The sequence below is a fragment of the Chiloscyllium plagiosum genome, chromosome 9 (genome assembly GCF_004010195.1).
Source record: "Chiloscyllium plagiosum isolate BGI_BamShark_2017 chromosome 9, ASM401019v2, whole genome shotgun sequence".
Classification (NCBI taxonomy): Eukaryota; Metazoa; Chordata; class Chondrichthyes; order Orectolobiformes; family Hemiscylliidae; genus Chiloscyllium; species Chiloscyllium plagiosum.
Genome location: NC_057718.1, coordinates 3,011,436 through 3,019,636, shown reverse-complemented (window position 1 = coordinate 3,019,636; position 8,201 = coordinate 3,011,436). Strand labels below are relative to the sequence as shown.

Sequence of the window (8,201 nt, the reverse complement as noted above, 5' to 3'; positions counted from 1 at the left end):
TTTAGAAAGTAGTCTATGTTTTTATTCTTTTTGCCAAAGTGCAAGACCTCGCACTTGCTCACGTTAAATTCCATCAGCCATTTCCTGGACCACTCTCCCAACCTGTCTAGATCCTTCTGTAGCCTCCCCACTTCCTCAGTACTACCTGCCTGTCCACCTAACTTCGTATACTACCTACCTGTCCACCTAACTTCCATCTAGAACGACAAGCGCAGTAGATACATGGAAACACCACCAGCTACACGTTCCCTTCCAAGCCACTCACTATCCAAACATGGAAATAAATCCTGGAATTCCCTCCCTAGGGGTTTTGTGGATCAAACTACAGTTCAGTTCCCACAGCAGTTTAAGAAGAAATTCATCACTACCCTCTCAAGGGCAACTGGTCATGGACAATAAAAGCTGGACCCAGCCAGTGACACCCACTGTCCGACAGTGTATTTTAAAAAGTGGCAATTTTAATTGTTTGGCATCAATTGCCCTCAACAGAGAGCAGGTCAGAAATGTTGTGGTACTGGCTGTAAGACAGTTTGACCATACAACTGACTTTTTTCATCAAAGAATAGGAGGTTGAGGGATGACCATCTTGTGGTTTATAAATGAGGGATATAGATAAGGTGAATGGCAAATATCCTCTCCTGGCAAGGGGTGGACAGGTTTCAAGACTGGGAAGCATATGTTTTCAGTGAGAGGAGGAAGACATAAAAAAGACATCGGGGCAACTTTTTTTATGCACAGTGAGTGGTTCGTGTCGTACAGCCATAGAGTCACAGAGACATACAGTATGGAAACAAACACTTCAGTCCAACTCTCCCATACCAACCAGATATCCTAAATAAATTTCATTCCATTTGCCAGCATTAGGCCCATATTCCTCAAACCCTTCCTATTCATATACCAATCCAGGTTTCTTTTAATGAATTGTACCAACCCCGACCATTTCCTCTGGCAGCTCATGCCATATATGTACCACCGTCTGCATGAAAAATTTGCCCTCAGGTCCCTCTTAAATCTTTCCCCTCTCAGCTTAAATCAACACCCTCTAGTTTTGAACTCTCTCATCCAGGGGAAGGGCCTTCACTACTTACCTTACCCACGCCATTTCTTTTATAAATCTCGATATGGTCATCCCTCAGCCTTGTCGCACCAGGGATAATTGCCCCAATGTATTCAGCCTCTCCCTGTAGCTCAAACCCTCCAACCCTGGCAACATCCTTGTCAATATTTTTGGAACCCTTTCAAGTTTCACAACATCCTTCCTAGAGCAGGGAGACCAGATTTGTACACAGTATTCCAAAAGTGGCCGAGTCAATGTTCTGTACAGCTACAACATAACATTCCAACTCCTGTACTCAATGCACTGACCAGTAATGGTAAGCATGCCAAATGCTTTTTTTCACTATCCTATCTACCTGCCACTCCACTTTCAAGGAATTATGAACTTGTACTCCAAAGTCTCTTTGATCAGCAAAACTCCCCTCGACCTTACTATTAAGGATTTGCCTTTCCAAAATGCAGCACATCACATATATATAAATTAAATTCCATCTGTCACTTCTCAGCCCATTGGCCCATCTGATCAAGATCCCATTGTATTCTGAGGTAACCCTCTTCACTGTCTACTGCACCTCCAGTTTAGGTATCATCTGCAAACTTATTAGACATACCTATAATCCTCCGCATGGTGGCTCAGTGGTAAGCACTGCTGCCTCACAGCACCAGGGTCCCAGGTTCGATTGCAGCCTCGGGTGACTGTCTGTGCGGAGTTTGCACATTCTCCCCTTTTCTGCGTAAGTTTCCTCTGGATACTCCGGTTTCCTTCCACAGTCCAAAGATGTGTGGGTCAGGTGAATTGGCCGTGCTAAATTGCCCATAGTGTTAGGTACATTAATTGGAGGGAAATGGTTCTGGGTTGGTTACTCTTCGGAGGATTGGTGTGGACTGGTTGGGCCGAAGGGCTTGTTTCCACACTGTAGAGAATCGAATCTAATCTAATACCTCCTATCTTCACATTCAAATCATTTATATAAATGACGAAAAGCAGTGGACCCAGCACTGATTCTTGTGGCACTCCACTAGTCACAGGCCTCCAGTCTGAAAAACTACCCTCTACCACCCTCTTCTACTTTCAAGCCAGTTCTGTATCCAAATGGCTAGCTCTCCTTGTACTCGATGTGACCTAAACTTGTTAAACAGTTTACCATGAGCTACCTTGTCAAAGTGCTTACTGAAGTCCACACAGACCACATCCATTACTGTGCCCTCATTAATCCACTTCATTACTTCTTCAAGAGATATTGAGGCTTTGACCAGAAAAAAAGGAGGAGGTATGGCTCAGGAGCAGGCTGGTGGGATCAGGGAATCCCTGGAGGTATATAGGGTACACAGGAGTTTAGTGAAGAAGGAAATCAGGAGGGCAAAAAAGGGGCATTAGATAGCCTTGGCTGAGAAGACTAGGGTGAATCCAAAGATATTATTTAAGAATATTAAAGAAAGAAGAATAACTAGAGAGAGATTAGGACCCTTCAATGGCCAAAGTGCATGTGTATGTGAAGAACCGCAAGAGATGGGTGAGGACCTCAATGAGTATTTCTCCACTATGGAGAAAGAAAAGAAGACTTGGGAACTTGGGGAAGTTGGTGGTGATATCTTGGGGACAGTCTGTATCACGGTAGACGATGTGCTGGATGTATTAGAATGTATGAAGGTGGATAAATCTCCTGGTCCTGACCAGATATATCCAAGAACACTGCATGAGGTTAATGAAGAAATTGCGGAGGTCCTGGCTTATTTCTTTGCATCATCGTTAGCCACATGTAAGGTCCTGGAGACTGGAGGGTAACAAATACTCCCCTTATTCAAGAAGGACAGCAAAGAGAAACCTGGGAACCATGGAGCAGTGAGCCGAACATTCATGGTGGGAATGTTATTTGAGAAGGTTCTGAGGGATAAGGTATGCATGCATTTGGAAAGACAGGGTTTGATTAGGAGCAGTCAGCATGGTTTTGTAAGTGGGAGATCATGCCTTACAAATTTGTTTGAGTTGTTTGATGAAGTGACCAGGAAGGTTGACAAGAGCAAGGTTTTAGACATAGATTTCAGTAAGACCTTTGCTAAGGTTCCAAATGGTAGGCTGGGCGGTTAGATCACATAGAATCCAGGCGGAGCTGGCAAATTGGATACACAATTGGCTTGGTGGTAGGAAAAAGAGGGTACTAGTGGAAGGATGCTTGTTGGACTGGAGGCCTGTGACTAGTGAAGTGCCTCAGTGGGTGCTTGGCCCACTGCTGTTTGTAATCTATATGAATGAGTTTGATGAGTATGTATAAGGCATGAGTCATGAGTTTTCAGATGACATGAAAATAGGAGTTCAAGTGCTCGGTTCTCTGAAAGTGGATTCACAGGTAGACAGGGAAGTGAGGAAGGCTTATGACACTCTGGGCATTCATCAGTCAGGGCATTGAGTATAGGAATTGGTAAGTTATATTGCAGTTGTACAGGATGTTGGTGATACTGCACTTGGTGTATTGTGTTCAGTTTTGGTCACCTTGTTATCAGAGGAATGTTATTAAACTGGAAAGAGTGCAGAAGAAATTTACGAGGATGTTGCCAGGACTCAAGGGTCTGAGTTATAGTGAGAGGTTGGACAAACTCAGACATTTTTCTTCAGAGCAGAGAAGACTGAGCAGGGAACTTATAGAAGTGTGTAAGATCATGAGAGGCAGAGATAGGATGAATGCACTCAATGTTTTTCCCAGAGTTGGGGAATCATGGACTAAAAGGCATCAGTTGAAAGTTAGAGGGAAAAGAATAAAATGGAACCTGAGTGGCAACTTTTTTACACAGAGGGTGCTGCACATATGGAATGAGCTGCCAGCAGAAGTTGTTGAGACAGATACATTAACAAGTATTTGGATAAAAACATGAATATGAAAGGATTAGAAGGATATGGGCCAAGTACAGGGAAATGGGGTTAGCAGAGGTGGACATTTTGGTCAGTTTGGACCAGTTTGGGCCAAAGGGCCTGGTTCTGTGCTATAGGACTCTATGACTCTATGACCACCTGGCCAATCTTTGTGTCATCTGCAAACTTACATGCAATCCCCTATATTTGGATATGCAATGTTTACATACAGCAGGTACAATTACAGACCCAGCACTGATCCCTGTGGTACACCACTGGAGACTGACATCCAGTCACACAAACAGGCCTTTACCACCCTCTGTTGTTTGGACAGAACCAATTTTGGATCCAACTTTGGATCCAGATGACCCTGCATCCCACCAGCTTGTACTTTCACTATCAGCTTCCACAGTGGACCTTGTCAAAGTCTTGTCTGAAATTCCAATAACTGACATTTCCCAGAAAACTCTGGACACTCAGTCATTGGGAATGTTCTAGACTGAAACTGAGAGCTTACTGGAGGTGATTTACATGAAGGGATTTGGAGATAGTGTGTGAAGGTGCCATTGAGGTCATTGATCGTCCGTCATTTAATTGAGTGATGGAGCAGACTTGATGGGCTGAAAGGTCTGTTTCTATGTCCCTCTGTCTGTGTCTCTTAGACTAAGGAAATGAATAAGGGTCATAAGAACGGTTTAGTTCAGACAAGGACATCAGACGTGGAGATGGGAGTGTCATTGAACAGAACAGGAGCTGCAGAGGGTTGTGGGAAATAATGGCCCAAAGACTCAAGAGCTGGAGGTTGAAATTTCCCATTTAAAACCTCAAGATCATGAGCCCATAAGATACAGGAGCAGAATTAGGCCATTCAGTCCACTGAGTTTGCTGTCCACATTTTGATCATGAATAAAAGGTTTCTCATCCCCATTCTCCTGCCTTCTCACCAGACTTTTTCATCCCCTAATGAACCAAGTACCTATCTATCTCTGTCTTAAATACACTCAGTGATGTGGCCTCCACAGTCTTCCATGGCAATTAGTACCACAGAGTAATGATGAAGAAATTCCTCCTCATCTGATTTCTAAAAGATGATTCCTTCACTCTGAAGCTGTACCCTCAGGTCCGAGTCTCTCCAACAAGTGGAAACCTCTTCTCCACATTCTCCCTATCCAGGTCTCTGAATATTCTGTAAGTTGTCATCAAATATTTCCCGTCATCCTTCTAAACTCCATCAAGTACAGATCCGGAGTCCTCAATTAGTCAGATCTGAATGAGTTACACCGGAAACCAATTTAACCTTTAGTTTAAATGATGCTGAGATATAGAGCAGCTGTGGTCTGTTTGAACATGGATCTTGCTCATGGGAGTGAATGATTCTGAAATACAATAAGTTTCAATAAAACAAATTGTGTTGTGTTCTATTAAAGTGTTAAATCTCTATGTCATCTTAATTCCTGATGTTCCCATCAATTGTTGGAAAAACTCATTTGGTTCACTACGGTCCTTCTTGGAAGGAAATCTGCTGACCTTATCTTGGCCTGGCCTACTTGTGGCTCCAGATCCAGTGCAATGTGGATTGCTCTTATTGCTGTCTGGAATGAGCAGGCAAGAAGCTCAGTTTCAGGGCAAAAAGAGATGAAGTACAAATGCTGCTTTTTGCCAACGATGCCCACATCAAAAAATAAAGAAAACAGTTATTTGGTGAACCACATCCTGGGAGTCCCCATTGACCCATCCATTAACTGGAGCAGTGTAATAAATATTGTGGCTACAAGAGCAAGCCGAGGTGAGTAGCTCACACTCTGCCTCCCACAGCCTGACTACCACCTATTGACAAAGCAGAAATCAGAAGGATGATGGAACAACTTGCCTGGATGGGTGCAGCTCCAACAACACTCAAGAAGCTTCATGCCATCCATGATAATGCAGCCACTTGAATGGCACCACAACTAACACCAATACCCATTTCCTTTAACACTGATACACAGTGAGTACCATCCACAAGATGCCCTTCAGTAACCCCCAAGGCTGTTTCAACAACAGCTTCTGAACCCACAGCCTCTCCCATCTGAAAGGACAAGGGCAGCAGGTACATGGGACAGCACTTTCTTCACGTTCTCCTCCAGTGCATTCACCATCCTGACATAAAGTGAAGGTGCCGGTGTTAGACTGAGGTGGAAAATTTTAAAAATCACACAACATCAGGTTATATTCCAACAGGTTTATTGGGAAATACAAATGTTTGGATGTTGGACCATAAATGTTTTTAAGAGATTTTTAACTTTGTCCATCCTGACATAGAAATACATCATCATCATTCCTTCAGTTTCACTGGACCAAATGTCCCAACACAGCAGTTTAGGAAGGCAGCTCACCATCACATTCTCAGAATTAAGAAAACAGGAGCTGGAGTAGGCCATTCAGCCCATTGAGCCTGCACCACCTTTGAACATAATCATGGCTGATCATCCAATGCACATCCCTGCTCCTGCTTTTTCCCCATACCATTTGATCCCTTTATCCCAAATAAATATATTGAACACCTTCTTGAAACCTCTCAATATTTTGACCTCAACTGCTTCCTGTGACAGAGAATTCCACAGGTTCCCCACTCTCTGGGTGAAGACATTTCTTCTCAAGGACCATTTACAATGGACAACAAGTGCTGGCCCAACTATGATGGCCATGTGCCAAGAATGAATGAAACAAAACCAGAGAGAGAGAGGAGAATGTTAAATACAACACTGAGAACAAATGAGATGGAGAAGCAGAAAGATAGAGAGAAGATAAAGAATTTGAGATTGAGAAATTGGTGCAGGAGGATAAACCGTTTATTCTATCTGTGAGTAAAAGAAGAGAAGGTAACTATTCTATGTTTATATCAAGCTCTCTGCTTTCTATTTACCAGAGGAATTTAACACATTCTCCTCTCCAATAAATCCATGTGGAAATGGTTACTGTATCAGATTATTCTAAGGTAAACAGGACTTATCTGTTACAGTCAGCTGGGTTCCTGTCCCACTGATATCTCCCCACACTTTACAGTAATAGACCCCAGTGTCTCTTGCGCAATTGCAATAAGACCTCCCTTCTCTTATACTCCAACCTCCTTTAAATCAGGGCCAGCATTCCATTTGCCTTCCTGATTACCTACTGTCCCTGTGTGCTGGCTTTCTGCAGTTTTTATTCATTTAAATAATATTTTGTTAGTTTGTACTCTCTTCCAAACTTCATATTTCCCTTCATTGTACTCCAATTGCCAGCTTTTTGCCTACTAGTTAACCTACCATTCGTCTCTCTGTAAACTGTTTGTACCCCTCTCACAATCTGCCTTTCCACCTATTTTGTGTCATTTGGAAGTATTTCTACAGTACATCCATTTCCTTCTTCCCAGTCATTAATCTGTGTTGTAAACAGTTGTGGTCTGAACACTGATCTCATGGAACCCCATTGGACATGCATCATCAACATCAACTTGTTTGCTGCCCTTTGATCAATTCTCGATAGTCCATACTAGTATAGAACCTCCAATACCATGGGCTCATCTTTTGTCTTAAATTTTTGTGACGTCCCTTGTCAAACACTTTCTTGAAGTCAAAATACAACAGTGGTTCCCCACTATCCATGCTGGTGAAGGTTTCTTTAAAAAGCTCCCTTAAATTAGTCAGACAGGATTTCCCTGTCATGAAGCCACACCAACTCTGCTTTATTAGGTTACAGTTGCTAATACTTCCTTAATAATTGATTTCAATACTTTTCCAACAATAGATGTGAGGTGAATTAACCTACAGTTACCCACTTTGTTCCGAGAGTCATCGAGTCATACAGCATGGAAACAGATCCTTTGGTCTAATTCATCAATTCTGATCAGCTAAGCATCACTGAACTAATACCATTTGCCCATGTTTGACAATAGACAAGAGACAAGAGACAATAGACAATAGGTGCAGGAGTAGACCATTCAGCCCTTCGAGCCTGCACCACCATTCAATATAATCATGGCTGATCATTCCTAATCAGTTTCCTGTTCCTTCCTTATCTCCATAACCCTTGATTCCACTATCTTTGAGAGCTCTATCCAACTCCTTCTTAAATGAATCCAGAGTGTGGGCCTCCACTGCCCCCTGTGGCAGAGCATTCCACACAGCCACCACTCTCTGGGTGAAGAAGTTTCTCCTGAGCTCTGTCCTAAATGGTCTACCCCCGTATTTTTAGGCTGTGTCCTCTGGTTCGGCACTCACCCATCAGCGGAAACATGCTTCCTTCTGCCAGAGTGTCCAATCCTTTAATAATCTTA

At 43.0% G+C, this 8,201-nt stretch overlaps 1 protein-coding gene and 1 long non-coding RNA gene across 2 annotated transcripts in view; one reads left to right on the top strand and one right to left on the bottom strand.

Moving 5' to 3' along the window:
• LOC122552552 (immunoglobulin superfamily member 2-like) overlaps positions 1–8,201 on the top strand; it is a 1,022,215-nt gene that overhangs the window by 685,562 nt on the left and 328,452 nt on the right. The window lies entirely within an intron of this gene.
• Positions 1–8,201, bottom strand: part of LOC122552562 — a 41,330-nt gene that overhangs the window by 27,589 nt on the left and 5,540 nt on the right. The window lies entirely within an intron of this gene.